Source organism: Pezoporus occidentalis, unplaced genomic scaffold (assembly GCF_034315485.1).
Source record: "Pezoporus occidentalis ecotype Australia unplaced genomic scaffold, CSIRO_AGI_Poc_V1 ctg22, whole genome shotgun sequence".
Classification (NCBI taxonomy): domain Eukaryota; kingdom Metazoa; phylum Chordata; class Aves; order Psittaciformes; family Psittacidae; genus Pezoporus; species Pezoporus occidentalis.
The window spans coordinates 4422974-4436972 of NW_026914072.1; the positions used below are offsets into that span (position 1 = coordinate 4422974).

The window sequence follows — 13999 nt, forward strand, 5'->3', positions numbered from 1 at the left end:
TCATGAAAGCAATACATTCCTAATAGGCTGAGTATCAGTTAATTTCTTGACTCACAAAAGTTGATATTAATAGATAAGGAAAGAGGAGACCAAGAGCTTTTTAATTCTCTTTGGAACAAAGCCTGTTCCTTCCAGAAGGCTTCACAAGTAAGGTCCCAAACACCAAAATTCCCATATGAAACAGATACAAATGCTGAAAATAAAGATCTTGTGAGGAAGTCCTCTACCCCTATAAATAGTTTAAAGCTTCAAAAACAAGCTGTGGAAAAAAAACTTCTCAACTAGAAGAGACTGTAGATAAGCAAGCTGCTCAGAAAAAAAAAAAGGAAGAAAACACAGAATAATTGAAAAGGGTAGGAAGTAACAGATGACCAAACTTTCTAGGAAAACACAGGATGGAAGAAGTTTACAAAGCAATGATACATGAGGTACTTTTCAGTCAAAAAGGCAGAAAAACATCTTACAAGAAACAAATAAAAAGCCTTCTGGAAATTGTGCAAGTTCCACCAATTGTTGTGTATCAACACAGGCAAAACCTGCAATATGTGGAAGAGGGGAACAAAAAGAGTATATTTTACTCAAGCCAGTGGAACCAGGTAAAGGTTAACACCAGATTTTGTGAACACTGACAAAGAAGCAAAACAGTGCAGTAAGCAATGGAGACCGTGCGAACATGAGAATAAATATAGGTTTATATCTAAGTATGAAAAAGGAAATAGCTTACATAAATTACTGCAGTTTCAGTTAAATTGTGCATACAGATAATTTTTATGAATACCTGATGCTAGTGGTTACTGATACCTTCCAGAGAAAGCTGAAATCACCAGCTAAAACCCAAAGTTTCTGTAAAAAAAAAAAAAAAAAACAAAACAAAGGCTTTGTACTGACGTTTGTTTTCTCTCTGTGTTTTTGCATTTACATGACAGTCTTCTCATTCAGAGCTGGTGCCTATGCTGGCTCCTCCCTGTGGGCAGGCACTTGTTCCAGTGTGTACCAGTCAGATCAGAGAAAGGTTCAGATGGCAGTTCATAGAATGATAGAATCACAGACTGGTTTGGATTGGAAGGGACCTTAAAGCTCATCCAGTTCCACCCCCCTGCCACGGGCATTGGCACCTTCCACTAGACCAGGTTGCTCCAAGCCACATCCACATCCAAAGACCCAAGGGAGGGGGCCTGGAGGGATTTGGTCACACTAATAAAAGCAGCAAACATCTTGCAATGAAGACACTCCAACAACCCTACACAAAGGACAGCTGCACCAGTTACTGCAATCCCAGCTGAAGTTGTCCTATTGGCAGTTTTTTCTGCACAGAGAACAGCTTTTTTTATCTGGCTTCATCAGGCTTCAAGACAAGGTGAGCACAAGATGAGGAGACACCTTCTAACCAAGAACCAAGTAAAATTAAAGTAAAACTCCTAAAATAACCCAAAGCAGGTTCTCTCAGGTACTGGATACCACTTGCCCCAAAGCAAGGCAACAGCCAAGCTTCAGCTTTGTGATAAAAATCTGTCTCACCCAGCAATTTAAATTCCTACCAAGCTTGCGCCTTGGAAGTGAAGCATCCCTGTCACATAAAACCAGCTGCAGGACACCACAGTGTCCACACCTGAAGAAGCAGAGCCTCCAGTACAGAGAAGGGCAAGAAATTATCAAGTCAGTTGATTAGAGAGTGGTTGTATGGGAAGTGCCTGTGAGCACCTCTGACTGCAGCCACATCTTCCTGTTCCAAGGATGATGTTATTGGGACCCTAGATAGATATTAGGACCCGAGCTCGTGTCCCTACATTTTCCACCACTTATTCTGAACAGGCAGCTACTGCAGAGCCATACATACTCAGCAAGGGATGTTTATACAAATGTGAAGGGATTTTTGTTTGACAATAGCTGACTTGACAAGCATTAAATCACATTTAATTTCTAACATGCTTTTAAAAGCACTAAAATAGTTTTCTAGAACTGTTATATTATTTTACCAAGAATGGAGTCACACAAGTGTAACACTACAGATTTTAAAAATAGTTTTTTTTAAAGGGAGTATTACAACACGCAATAGCAATTATCTTTACATAAGGATCCAATTATTCTTTTAGTATTTAGATAGTTGCTGTAGCTTTGATAATACTAAAAATATATGAAAATATTTCTTGTATCTGTTTTGTCTTTAGGTATTTCACTGGGTCTTGTCTTATTGCTGTGTTGTGGAACGTGAACTTAACATTTTTCCAGGATTCATCCTTCATCCAACTGTTGTAGGGCACAGCAGAGATGAAGAAAAGGCCATACTTCCAAAAAGGAACATTTCCTACTTTTTTTTCTGAAAATACAAGGTGAAAAAAGACTGTACAAAAAGTTTACTGAATGATGGGGCTATTACATATGAAAAGTTAACAACAGAGATATTTTGAACTTAAAACTGATTCCAAGTCACTGAGTAAGAAAAAAGAAAAAAAGAAAAAAAAAAACACAAAACAAACCAGAACTAAAAAACCTGATTTGCTTAAAAACCACATCAGTTATTTGGCTCTCCTTCCATTTCCAAGCAAAATTGCTAAGCATGAGATTAACCCCACTTTGTCAGAAAATTAACCACTCTGAAAATTAAAGTGGAATATCAAGACACTGTATGAAAAAAAAAAAGGGACATCATGCAAAAAATATTACAAACCTGTACAAAAATTATCCCCAAACTGCACTTAAAACCAAGACTCAAACCACTTCTTGCCATCTTTCCAACATTCACTACATCGAAATAAAACAACCAAAGAATTAAGGCGGGGGGGGAGGGAGGACAATGGCACCTACCCTGTATGAAATACTACACTATCAGCTAAAGCCACAGATTATAACCCGCTTTCACAATTACATGTTGTTCCTCTGCTCATCTGTCACTCAAAAGTTAGCGCCTCTGAGGAGAAAGAGAGCTTCAATTTCTCTAGAAATCTCAAGAGCTTCTGTCTCTTTTATATTCCAAATGGTCTACAGAGGGAGGGCAGGGAGGCCAAGAACACGTAACAGGATTTTCCAGGCTTTGTGCTTCATTACAGGTTATTTCAGGTTAAATAGAGGGTGTTCACTGCCTACAGAAGTCAAAGATAACTCATACCATAGCATATAGAAAGGCGCTTTAAATGTAGTTAAATCATCATTCAAGGTGCACTGCACACTCATCAGCTATGTCCAACAGTGCTCATCCTTGCCAGTTCCTTCATATTTGGTTTTACACACAATCCACTCAGAGTTCTGAAACAGTTTCAGATGCTTAGAGATCCATCTCATTCTTCACCCAAAGAATAAGCTTTTCTTCCAAGACCTGGGTTGAAAGCAATACATTATTTTCCACTCTGTCTCAGATTTTCAGTCAAGATATCTGAAGAAAAACAGTATTTCAGTGACTTAGGAACAGAAACATTAACTTAGTGAAAGGTCCCCACCACTGAGCTCAGTTCTCACTACCCTTATTTTCAAAGACAAGAAAATGTAATAGGCCCAGCTGAAAATACGTATTTGACTAGCTATGAGTTTACATAACCCATCTACTGGAGCGCCACAGTTCCAGCAAAGTGCTAAGGATGTTTTCTTCATCAAATTAATCCTATGCCAGGACTTCTGAAATTCTCCTCTAACTGAGATACTGTAAAATCATCAGCTAATTGAAGAAACTCAGAAAACACAGAAAGGTACCAATGAGCTTTCTTGACATATGAAAGGGGGATACTGTTTCACAAAACAGCAACGTGTAACTGAGGAGAGCTGGTATCACCATGAGCGCATCCTACTCCCACATTTCTTCCTTCCTTGGTTGAAGGACACCAGTTGATTCCCAGGCCTGCTCTCTACCCAACTCACACTGCTGTTAGGCGACAGAGCAGTCTACCTCAGCTGTAATGCTTCTGCAGATGGAACGAGATCATCACATATTCAGTGAGAGTAAGGCTTGTCCAATAAAGGGATTCAAAAAGCATGGATGGTCTCTGCTTTTTCCACAAAGTTCCATGCAGAAAACAAAACTGCCTATAGTAACTATTCTCCATGGGCCCAGCAGTTGTGTGCTACAACACCTCACAGGCCTCACACTGCAACATCAAGATTCAGCTCAACTAAAAGAAGTTTTCCTCCTGTATTTAACATTCCTCTGAAACAGACATTTGGCCTCACACAACAAAGCTCTTCCCCTTACCAATGCTTTTACTCCCCTACATACATGCATGCAAAGAAAGCCAACTACAAAATTCCTGCTTCAAAATGCAATGTTTTGTCAAAAGGATCTTTGCTGCTATAATCAACATACCAGCAGGATGGAAGATGCAAGAAAGAGAATATATGCTGTTAACAAGAAAACCATTCTAAAACCAGTAAGAGTGCAATCCCTTGAAATAGCACAGAGAGGTGCATCCCTAAACATACAAGTTTGGAGAAGCACAGCCTGACATTCCTACACATTTAGGTTGGAATTATCACAAGAATTAAGCGCAGTTAATTCTGTTTTAACCAGGAGCTGATAAGCCAATGCTGCCTCTGGAAGTGCTGCTCAGCGTCCCATCCCCTTGAACAGACACGATCAAGCTGACAGATACTTTTCAAAAAAGCACCTCCAAAACAATATTTGTTTTGAAGCAAGTGCTGTAAGTGGAAGCACACAGCAAGAGAAGCAGCACATACACCTTCTAATATTTCTAGCAGTTGTATCTGCTGCAGGATGAGTTGAAAGCTCACTCTTCCTCCCCACACCCTGCCTTTGTCTCTGGCATCTCATTATGCAGGAGACAGTCTCATTTCCCTGTTTCTGTAGGTAGTTATTTGAAAGACAGGAGGGAGGAAACATGCAAATACAAAAAACCTGAAACAGAACAAAAAACACACATCCCAGCAGAGACCCCAGGTCAGGGGCAGCTTTCCAGGAAATTTTTCAATGCAACTTTATTCCAGCTGATAAAATCTCTCTGAATACAGAGAGTTCTCAAGGCTGGAGAGGAGCACACCACCACCACCATCAAAATTAAGAGAATCTAGCCAAATGCAGCTATGAGAAAAACAATTCACAAGCGCAACTGATGCCAGCCCCTGAGCACGCAGGAGAACTCGCACTACAATGAAAGTCCCTGGCAATAAACACACTCAATGCGAACTCTATTGAATTCCTGTTTTCCATGATGATAAACACCATCTCACCGAGTGCTACCATAAATGGCTCGCGGCAGCGCAAATAAAGCAGCCGCCACTGTTCTATCAGGATCAGTTTTCCCCCGGTAAGTCCATGCTAACGCTTTGCTCTATTTATTTGCGCTCTCACCATGCTGCTCCGTAATACAGCCCTGACCTATTTTCCAGGTGCTTAACTAATCTCTTTGCTGGCTGCCACGCTTATTAGATAGCTACTGCGTGAATCTTAAACTTTGTTTATAGCAACCTTTAGCCAATTTACTCTGTTATGGCATTATTATGTCATAAAGTCAGTCCTCACAGCCCAACCAAGCTTTTCTACTTCCCGTAAAACCAATCACAGCAGAAACTTTTTGCAAATGATGTAATGCGACGTAATACCAACGGGAAAAAAAATAACCAGAAAAATATGCATTGTAATTAACAACCGCAGCTCTACTCAATGTAATTGTCTCTCATGTCAATTTCACATTTTCCCACAGTTTCAAGATACAAAAATAACTGAAATAGACACGGTTGTACACAAGCAGATACAAAAACATCAGAGAGCCACATAATTCCTGGGAAGGCAAGCCTGGGAATCTCAAAACAACTTACAAAGTTAACAAAAAAGGAAACCATAGCCTGGCTTGGCACCAAGTCAGACGCAAAGCTCGTAACAAAAGTATAGCCTCAAAAGAAAGATATTTATATATACGTAAGCACAGAGCACTGATGGTTGAGGGCTTAACGTAAACTAAAATTTAAAATGAAAATCACCATTTCCTACAGCGTTAGACACACGCAAACGCATCTGCCAGTTTTATAATTGATCCCACGATGAATCGAGAACCAACACAAACCCAGCACAATCCCTGCTGCAATCACTATGTTAAAACCACCAGCAACAATACCACCCCGCCTGTTTTTACACAGCTAGTTTTTGGGAACTGACCAAATTTTGAAGCGTCAACTTCCTTTCCAGTTGTGTTTATTTACATCGACCCGGCAGCACCGTTCGCCCCCCGCCCGATCCCAGCCACCGCCAAGCGAGAAGCGGCTCCCGCGGGGCTCTGCTCGGGGCTCAGGCCGAGGAACGCCGGCTGGGTGTCGCCGGGGTACGAGGAGCCACCGCCGCACCCGGGCACCGCCCCGGGACCCCAAGCGCAGCGCGGGGAAGCACCCGCCGCCAGCCTGAGAGCACTGTACAAGAGGGAGGGGGCCGCGGAGAGCCCGGGAGGGGAGCAGCGCATAGCCAGGATCTACCCGGCCCCGCCACCACCTCGCGGCCGGTAACGGACGAGGCGGGCGGCCACGCCTTTCCCCCACCGAGCGGCGGCGGCGGCCTCGCCGGGCACCCAGGCAGCGCTCGGGGCGGGAGCTTCCCTGAGCCGGGGACGGAGGAACTTCGCGGGCGCGGCGGAGCAGGCGCCGTCGAGGGCGACGGGAAGAGGAAGGGGAAACGGTACTGCCCGCTCCCCGCCGCGGGGCTCCGACAAGGGCAGCGGTGCACCGTGCCTGCCGCACCCGGGGCAGGGGGGTAAGGGCTTGCCCCGGCCCTCCGCCCCGCAGCCCCCCTTGGGAAAGAGGCGAACGGTGCCAGCGGAGGCAGCGCCGCTCGCCGGGGACGGCCCCGCTCCTCGCCCGGCTCTCACCTTCACGGAGCGGGCCGCGCTGGCGTCCGATCTGGAGCTGCCGCCGCCACCCTGGACATGTCCGGGAGCGCCACAGTGAAGCGCCGCTCCGCCGGGCTCAGCGCCTCACCCCCGCCGCTCCTGCCGCCGCCGACTTGGCCGCTGCCATCTTGTCCTGGCGGCTGGGAGGGAAGCGCCCCAGCTCAGCCCGCTCGGCAGCCCGGGCCTCCGCCTCATCTTCCCGGGGAGGGACCCAGCCCGCCCCCGGCCGCCGCCTCCTATGCCTCCTCCCGCCTCCGCGGCTGCCCTGCCTGCGCCGGCCTAGCGGCGCCTGCCGCCCATCGCCACAGAGCGGCGGGGCCTCTGCGGAGGGGGCCTGCGGGCTCCGGCGTACCTCGGACCCGCGCCCAACCTGCGGGGCCTTCCCGCCGCCCGCCCAGCGCCTCAGCGGCAGCGCCCCCACCCGGCCCCGCCGGAGCCGCTCGAGCGCTCTATCAGTCCCGCAGCGCATAGGCAGAGCTGCCCCGCCCGCCATGGCAACCCCGGCTCGGGCAAGCCGGGCGTCTGCAGGTGTGTGGCCGTCACCCCACGCAAGCTGCAGGTTAGCGGCGAGGCTGAGGCAGGACCCTCTGCGTACGCCGGGGAAACCGGCGAGGGCAACTTGAGATGCCCCCACCGCGAACTCGCCTCTACCCACCCCAGTCCATCACTACCTGGAGGAAGGCAATTCCTCCAGGAATGACTGAGCTCCTCAAGGAGCACCCACAAACCCCCCGTGGTCCTCCAATGCCCGCACTCACTCCTAATTGCCAAACACAAAATGGTGAGCGATTCGTCCCCATCTCCTTGGCTACCAGCTCCTGTAACATCATTCACAGACCTCTGGGATGAGGAATGCATCGCAGAAAAGACCCAGCTCTCAAAAACTGGAGTTTAGAAGATGGCAATATGCGAATGAACACGTCAACTCCAGACTTGTTTAAGTTAGGGTTCCTGCATTATAAGATGAAGTGAGTCCCCTTCCCAGCCCTGAAAGTGAAGCACCAACCTTCTAGGTCCAGCCTGCCATCTTTCCCTGCTGAGCAGCCCCTGGCACCACAGTCAGACACACCACTGGCTACAGAAGTAACAGGACACAGCAAACGTAATGACCATGTTGTGTCCCACAGTACAGTCCATCAGAGGCTCTGCCTTGCTCAGCTCTTGCCAAAACAACAGGATGCACCCTCACATGTCCCTAATGTTACACATCACTTAAATATTAGTGGTTGCTTGTAGAACTAGTCAACTTCTGCAAACAGCATTCTTGACCCTAAATAGTATTCAGCTGATGTGGGGAGAAAAAGGAATTGCTGTTGGCCTATAAAGTAGTGAGCCCCAAGATAAATCCTTGGCTACAACTGGTCATCACATGCTTCTCCACCTCTTGCCAAAAATAACCAAGAATTTCTTTATTTACTTGCACAACTCTGTGTACTCCCCTATTTTTCTCGCATTCCCTGTTCCAGGAGTCAGATTTGAAGTCAGAATTTGAATTAATTAATTGGAGAAGACAGAGTTATTGTACCAAAGTACTAAAACCTAACACTGGAGTTACTACCATCACGTCACCAATATGCAGTCTTGTAAGTAATGAGACATATAATTTAGGGGTGGAGAAAAATAGGTGGGTGTCAGTGTTAGTAAATTACAGCTCTCAAGAACCGCTCATCACATCTTTTGCTTACTAATTTTACAGATATTAATCAAGCTTCTCTTCACACATCTCCCCCAGAAAATAACGTCCTCTGGAATTACTCAGATATGTGTTTTATTAACCTATAATCTATTTCAAAAGACTTGAAATGTTGATAAACATTCTTGCTGTAACCATACAAACTCCAAAATGACTTCACCAACCAAAGAATTAAATATCTGCTGATTCAGCCTGTGTCTATTCCATCCACAGATATAAACTGGCATACGTGTCACCCCAAATTAGACACTTGGGATCTAAGAAATATCCCCAAATCCTCCTCCTCAGCTACTACCTAGTCTTGACGTATTTTTTACAGCTGTTTTTTTAACAACTATTTCTAGTTCTCTTATTTTTCACCATGCAAGTTTTTGATAACCAAATTGACCCAAATATGGTAAACATGAATGACATTGATCCTCTAAAAATAGACAAAATTGTGAATCCAATGCTCCGCTGATATGCCTGAATGATTTTCACCAACTTTCACAAATAAATTTCAGGTTTAGAAAATAAGGGATAAACTTCTCCCATTACACTGGTCTCTCTCTCTGGAATTTTGAGTTGGTCATGTTTGCTACATAACAGAGCCTCCTAAAACATCTCACCACCATCAGGCTGGTCCTCATATTCCAGTTTTTGCTAATCAGATGAAGCCAGACTTCCCCTCAGCCTACAATGGGAACATCACCAGCATGTAATCAAACTCTCAAATCTCTTTGAAACTCCTCCAATTGCTTGGAGGACACAGTGTTTGTCCTCACTTGGATGCTGTTTCAATTCAAGTCTTCCCTGTGCTAGGTGCAAGTCTCATTGTACTAAGGGGTCCGCCTGGCATAAAAGGGCCAGTAGCGCTACAGCAAGCTGAAGTGCCAAACCTCCTCTGGCACTTGACTGCTTGTAAGGCTTCCTTTGGGCACAGAAGAGTTTTTAACTACCCACGACATGCTGTAAGGCAACATTAGATGCATCAGCAAATTTTAAACACTGATGAACATTTCTTCAGAGGTTAAACATGACTGCCTGAGAAGCCCTTGCATGATTTCTTTTGTCAGCTGAAAAACAGTGAACACATTCTTGCCCTGATTTTCTCTTGGCAGGTATTTTGTGCTGACAGGAAGCCGAGGGGTTAATATGGAAACTCCTGTTACACCTGTAAGTAGTGTGGACTACTGATACCACTTGGAGGGGAGTGTTTGGTTTCAAAGTACTTAAGTAACTTTGTGAAAGGAGGCCCATGTCATTTATATTCATTTATAAACTTCAGCACTGAAACACCACACCTCTCCACAGGCCTCTGTTTCACCTTGTTCCTGTACCTTTACAGAGGATTAAGCAATTGTTAGGTGTGAGTGCTCAAAGTGGAAAGAAGAAACAGAAGTTAAAGAAGAAGGTATTTCCAATTGATGTAATCAAAATGTGCAGCAAAAAAAAAGAGATGATCTGAGGACAAACGCAGTCTGAGAACTTCTGGCAGCACAACTACCAATGACATTCTGTGCTATTTTTGTTATCAAAATCCCAAGCGTAGACACAGACAGAAAATGCTTTGGCTAGAACAATTTGTTTTACTCATCAAACTGCTATAAGCTGTATCATCAAAACACTTTTTACGGCCAGTATGAGTTGTTTATATCAGGTTATGAGTTGTTTAGATCATCTGAGCTCTTAACTCTTGAACAAACTTGAGTCCTGAACAAGGCTGCGCTATTAGAGCTACCCAGAAGTGCCAAACAACAAAGATAAGGGCCAGGAGAAGGTGAGACTGTAGGGCTGTAATTCCATCCACCAGGCCCCTCACCTGGTCGCTAATAACACAGGGTGCAACTGCATGAAACAGCAAGCCATGCTCAAAGTCCACCCCTCTGAAAAGGGGAAGAACTGCTTTCTTATGATTTCCTTGACCTGCTCTCCACATTTCCAGTTGAATTCTCCCACTCAGAACCCTCCATTTAGCAGATTCAACTCACCCAGCAAAACAGGGGAAGGCAGAGTTTTTCCTTGTCAGCTAGTAGGTAGGGCTGTGCAGACTTCATTTTAGCTTTCTGGGGAGAAATTACGAAATCTAAACAGCTCAGAAGCATGCTGGTTGGCAACACACTGTTGCGGCCAGTGAACGTATCCGGGCTGTAATCACCTAGCCTGCAGAGTATGAACAGCAAGCACTGATCCACAGAAGGGGGCTGAAATAGGGGACAGTTCCACTTCAATTTCTCTTTTTCTTAAGCTTTCTCTTTTCTTAACCTTTTCTTAACCATAGTCTTTAGTCTTTCCCACAGTATTTAGCAGTATCTGTCAAGCAGTGAATTAATTTGTGGTAGGACTTCAAATTATGGTATTACTATACTGTTTTTTGCATTGGCTGAAATATTTTATGCTTGCCATATTTATACTCCCAAAACAGAGAGAAGACTGGACAGAGTTAACTATGGTTTTTATCCTCTCAATTCCTTATCTAAAGTATTTTTTAAACTGATGTAACTGTCACTGAAGTATGACTTGTATTATGAGACAAAGCATTGAGCGTGATGCATTTGGATTAAAACCTTTCAAGATCCAAATTTCTGCTGAAACCTGTAAAGGGATCAGAGTTACATTGATAAAAAGTGCTTTTGTAAAACATAAACATTCAAATTTACACTTTCCACTGATTACCATCATATTCATACCTAGTTCAAAGTTCCCCAGATGCCCTCCCCATGGATTTGTTTGCTAGACATATGAGAAATCCAACCTTCTGTTGCTGGGCATAAATGGAAGATTACTTTCAAATTTAAAGCAAACATACACTTTGCTCTTTCTGCAACAAGTGGAAGGTCAGTTGAGAAGCACTATGTTCCTTCAATTAAAAAACACGAGTTTCTCTATGCAGTTCACATTATTTAAGTACTTTTCAAAAATAAGCACATATATTTCAGCTTTTATTTTCCACTTCATTTTTTGGGTTGTTTGGTTGGGTTTTTTTTGCATCAAAATACTACTTACTTTACTAAAGCAGGTTTAATAAAAGACTAAAAGAAAAGGCAGGGGGGTATTTTGTTTCTTGCTTGCTGTTTAATTTGCAAGTTAAACGAACAGCCTGGATCCTCTATAAGATTTAAAAACTGCAAAGGACAGAAGACACTTCCATGGGCTGGTGGTGCTTTCTGGGGCTTTGTTCAAGGGCCATGCTCATGCCGATGTTCATTTTCATGAAGGCATCACCATTCCCTGAGGATCTCCTAAGATACACATGAAGGTCAATCCACTTCTATGGCTCTTCCAAAGGTGAAAACCAGACTGAAAGCATTCTTCAGTTGCCTGTCTTTATGCTTGTTTTTCCCTCAACCCTTAAAACCTAGTTCTAAGGAACCTCACACAGCATTCTGACATTGCCAATTCAAATTCTACCAATTGGTAATTCTTAGAAAATTAACATGTCTTGCATACAAAGATAATAACATGGTGACTAAAATGGTAAGTCTTAGGAAAAGTAGAAGGAATCTTTACAATATTTCAATATTTTTTATTATGATGTAGATAAAAGCTGGCTGACTTGAGATGAGCTGCCTCTTAGATGGCTTTCCTGAAGAAAAATGGTGGGCAGCCAATCTTGTGCAAGGACTTACAGCTTTCCAAAAAAACCCCAAACTGTTAAGTACTCACCAAATTAAAAAATAAAAAATCTGCCTTGATTTGTTATGTCTTCATTGAAAAATTAAAAGAAACTGCAGGAAACCTCTGATGTTGGGTCTGATGCAACCCAATAGAAGCGGATTATAAGAGTTGGTGCTGAGGACCAGTATCAAGGTCTGGAAAAACATCAAGGGTTTATCTTGAAATTATATAAACAATTACTACTTCATCTTAGGATTTACAGATTATTTTTTTTTTTAATAAAAATATGTTTGTTTTCAACCTTACTGTTCTTTTAAGTGCCACGTTTTTGAAACAACCAGCTGGGACCGCTCCATTTAAAAACAATGTCACCCTGCCACTTGTTACAGATTATATTGTTCAGAGATACTGTGAAACACTTATTTCTCTGCTTGTGCTCATATTACATCAATAGGTGTAGATTTGACAGATGTCTTAAGGTATACTAAGTTCTTGTTCATATTTACAGATGACCATAAATAGTTAAGAGTAATACAGTATTCTACAAGGTAGTTTAAACATCTTTCCTGGACCATGTGAACTATAATGTACATGGTATTTTATTTTTCCATCTCTATTTTCCTTTTCAGTCTGTTTTTGTGACTTTGTAGGAGCCATAGAACTATCATAGGATCACAGACTGCTTTGGGTTGGAAAAGACCTTAAAGCTCATCCAGTTCCAATCCACTGCCATGAGCAGGGACACCCTCCACTACCAGGTTGCTCCAGGCCCTGTCCAACCTGGCCTTAACACTGCCAGGGATGGGGCAACCACAGCTTCTCTGGGCAACCTGTGCTAGGCCTCACCACCCTCACAGGGAAGAACTTCTTCCTAATATCCAACCTAAATCTCCACTCTGTCAGCTTAAAGCCATTTTCCCGTGTCCTGTCACTGCAGGCTCTTGTCAAAAGACCCTCTCCAGATTTCTTGTAGGCCCCCTTTACATACTGGAAGACTATTACAAGGTCTCCCATGAGCCTTCTCTTCTCCAGGCTGAACAAGCCTGATCAAAATAATTCCTCATGCATACACCTTAGGAGATCCACAAGGAAAGGGTAATATTCATGAAATGTGTCATGATAATGTAAATTTGTAGTTTGAAGCTGTAAATTTTCTTTTAAGAGTCTTGCTATTTTCATGTAGCCTTTCCAGTGTTTTCACATAAGAATATTTAAAAGTCAAATTTTTTATTCTCTCTCTCCAGCAGGAAAATAATTTGAAGTGATTGTTAGGATTAACAAATGTCAAATGTGTACAAGAATCCACTGTGTTTGAGTGTTTGAGGCACTTGGCAAGGACAAATATTTTACCATATGAGAATACTCCACAACAAAACTGTGAGAACCTGATATAATCTGAGAAAAATAACATCCAAGGCCATCAATGAAAAGTAAGAATTGTAACACAGAATCACACTGACAGATTTCAAAATAAAAAAGAAAATGCAGCTTTTAATTGCTGGCTATAAAAGCTATGCTTCATTTTCGAGCATAGTAAAAATAAAGTTACCAAATCACTGATATCAAAATGTTAGGGGAAAGTATTTTTACTTAAGATAAAAAGTTAAGACAATATGGAAATGTTGTTTGTATGGAGGAGAAAACCAACTTTTCAAAATAGAAAAAAAAAAACAACCTGAAACTTACTTAAAACTAATAAACCAATTATATAGTGTTAATTTGTAAAATCGTTAATAGAAAATATTGTGCTTTCTACCATTGTTTTGAAATGAGCATCATTTCTGCACCCTACACTTGAGAATATTCATAGGGTACCATCCACTAACATTACCAATCATTTCAGGTTTACAGTTGAGTAATCACTTCTTTTTTTAGGGACTGATACATTGCA

At 43.0% G+C, this 13999-nt stretch overlaps 1 protein-coding gene across 5 annotated transcripts in view; it reads right to left on the minus strand.

Annotated features, from left to right (window-relative positions):
* The window catches only part of HIPK3 (homeodomain interacting protein kinase 3), a 100849-nt gene that overhangs the window by 58101 nt on the left and 28749 nt on the right, over positions 1 to 13999 (minus strand). For 2 of the 5 annotated variants that reach the window (XM_062620261.1, XM_062620260.1), the window contains exon 1: positions 6798 to 7106. The exons of 1 other annotated variant lie outside the window; for it this stretch is intronic. The gene's annotated coding sequence lies outside the window, so the exon portion shown is untranslated. Of the gene's footprint in view, positions 1 to 6097; positions 6727 to 6797; positions 7107 to 13999 lie in introns of those variants that run through there. 2 more of the 5 variants (XM_062620257.1, XM_062620259.1) reach the window with 2 other exon arrangements.